This window comes from Palaemon carinicauda, chromosome 9 (genome assembly GCF_036898095.1).
Source record: "Palaemon carinicauda isolate YSFRI2023 chromosome 9, ASM3689809v2, whole genome shotgun sequence".
In the NCBI taxonomy this organism is placed as follows: Eukaryota; Metazoa; Arthropoda; class Malacostraca; order Decapoda; family Palaemonidae; genus Palaemon; species Palaemon carinicauda.
This window is the reverse complement of record NC_090733.1, coordinates 138,959,595-138,962,673: the sequence shown is the minus strand read 5'-3', so window position 1 is coordinate 138,962,673 and position 3,079 is coordinate 138,959,595.

Below are 3,079 nucleotides of genomic sequence, written 5' to 3'. Positions count from 1 at the left end.
ATATCTGGTTCATTTTTATTTCAATGACAAGTAGATAACACCGAAGTTTAAAAAAAAAGAAAAAAAAAAATAACGATAGCAAGACCACTTTCAGGGAACATAGGGGTACGTGAAAGAGACACTTAAGATGCTATAACGGTCAAAATCAAACCGACGATTATTTTTCTATTCATTTAACATACCTCAAGGTAAGCTCTGTTCATTAGAATTATGTAGTAGTAGTAGTAGTAGTAGTAGTAGTAGTAGTAGTAGTAGTAGTAGTAGTAATGGTGTAATAACGGTCAAGCTCAAACCGCCAATTGTATTTTTATTAACCAATTTAACATACCTGAAGGTAAGTTCTGTTCATTATCATTATGTAGTAGTAGTAGTAGTAGGAGTAGTAGTAGTAGTAGTAGTAGTAGTAGTAGTAGTAGTAGTAGTAGTAGGCGTAGCAGTAGTAGAAGTAGTAGTAGTAATGGTGTAATAACGGTCAAGCTCAAACCGCCAATTTTATTTTCATCAATCAATTTAACATACCTGAAGGTAGGTTCTGTTCATTATCATTATGTAGTAGTAGTAGTAGTAGTAGTAGTAGTTGTTGTTGTAGTAATAGCAGTAGAAGTAGTAGTCGTAGTAATAAAAATAGGAAGGAAAGGGATTTTCCTGGAACTTCTAATTTTCCGGTAAATTAAAAATTTTGAAAATTGCAGTCATCATAAAATAATTCATAATATCATCATTCTTGTTTTTAGTGCGATTGTGGCCTGTTGATGTTTCCAGTAACACCTTTTTAATGCCATTATTATCAAATTTCCGTTAACGCCCGCAGGTAGGAGGGGCGGACCCAGGGCAGGGCGCCAACAAAGCTAAAAATGGAGTGTTTTAAGCTTGAGGCATCCTATGGAACACACTGACAAATCACGTACAGTCAGGAAAATTTTAGTCAATTTTACACTGGATCAGTAACTGACTGGGGTTTGTCAGTAAGGCTTGTTAGCGAGTTATCCGTCAAATGTTATTGATACAGAGAAAGCATAATATATGAATTTGCATTATTACTGTTGTTGTTGTTTAGTATTATTAGTAGTAGAAAGAACGTCTTAGTAAAGCAGTAACAGTCACATTTGAATTAAGTAAAGGAGAAAATAATCATAAAGACATTTTCTACTTAACCATTTAAATTTTAATATGAACAGTACTTCAAGACAGCCTCTCTCTCTCTCTCTCTCTCTCTCTCTCTCTCTCTCTCATACAGACAAGATTTTTACTTAAACATTCAAATTTTAATATGAACAGTACTCAAAAAAGGGCCATTCTCTCTCTCTCTCTCTCTCTCTCTCTCTCTCTCTCTCTCTCTCTTGCGGGGCTGGGATAATGCTAAACTCCGGACAATATTGCCTTAATTTAGTAATTTCCCCAACTCACTTACATAGATAAATGACGGCCAAATCTATCAGCAGAAAGGGTGAAAGAAAACCACGCGAGAGAGAGAGAGAGAGAGAGAGAGAGAGAGAGAGAGAGAGAACGGGGACCTTCTTTGAGTACTGTTCATATTAAAATTTAAATGTTTAAGTAAAATTCTTATTTCTGTGAGAGAGAGAGAGAGAGAGAGAGAGAGAGAGAGAGACCTTCTTTGACTATTGTTCATATTTAAATTTAAATGTTTAAGTAAAAATCTTATGTCTGTATGAGAGAGAGAGAGAGAGAGAGAGAGAGAGAGAGAGGACCTTCTTTGACTATTGTTCATATTTAAATTTAAATGTTTAAGTAAAAATCTTATGTCTGTATGAAAGAGAGAGAGAGAGAGAGAGAGAGAGAGAGAGAGAGAACGGGACCTTCTTTGAGTACTGTTCATATTAAAATTTAAATGTTTAAGTAAAATTCTTATTTCTGTGAGAGAGAGAGAGAGAGAGAGAGAGAGAGAGACCTTCTTTGACTATTGTTCATATTTAAATTTAAATGTTTAAGTAAAAATCTTGTCTGTATGAGAGAGAAAGAGAAAGAGAGAGAGAGAGAGAGAGAGAGAGAGAGAGAGAACGGGGACCTTCTTTGAGTATTGTTCATATTTAAATTTAAATGTTTAAGTAAAAATCTTATGTCTGTATGAGAGAGAGAGAGAGAGAGAGAGAGAGAGAGAGAGGGAGGGAGAGATATTAATGACTAATTAACAACGTTCCTTTGCTCCTTAGCACGGTTTTAGCCACAAATTAAAATACATATAGCCTACATTACCGTGCACTCACACCTAAATGATTTTTTGTTAGTGAATTATGGCTTTGTCAGTGTTTATCTGCGACGATGAATAACATAATATAACTGAAGATTTAAGAAGCAAAGTAAAGATCTCTCTCTCTCTCTCTCTCTCTCTCTCTCTCTCTCTCTCTATCGACAGGACCGAAGTAGGCGAGCATTAGGCAAATTGTCTCATGTTTTCTTACCAAGCTTGGAGACACAATTTGTGGAATGGGTTAGTGTTGGAGGAGGAGGAGGAGGAGGAGGGGGAGGAGGAAGACTGAGGGCCTTCGGAGATTACGGCCTCTATGGTGTTCATTATCCTCCGTGTCATTATCCCTCTTGCTTCTCTTCCTTCTTTCTCTGCGAAGCCCCTTTGAGAGTTGGACGAAAAATAAAATAAAAAAAAAACGAATAAAAGAAATACAAAAAAGGCTCTGTGTGTAAAGGGTTGTTTTATTTTTAGTGTCACTCATTGTTTGATTTTCCATTCTTGCTCTCAAGATTTTGTTTCAAACCACACTGGAATCCCCCACCCCCACCCCCCAGGAGGAGGGAGAGCTAGGGAGGGGCACGTCACCGAATTCATCTCCTCTCGAAGATATAATTCAATCCTTCTATGGAGACACAGCTCATGCAAATGGTCATGCAGACACGATGGGAAGATATTTTGGTAATCTCCATCAGAATCCTAGTGTAAAAAGTTGGGGGATTAACATAATAACATGCATTGAGGAACTTAAAAAAAAAAAAGAAAAAAAAAGAAAAAAGAAAATCAAGATTTATTTCAACTGAAAATGTGGGGATGTATAAGGGTAAATCATAAGTTTAATTCAAGCATAGATCTGCTTATGCGCATATATAT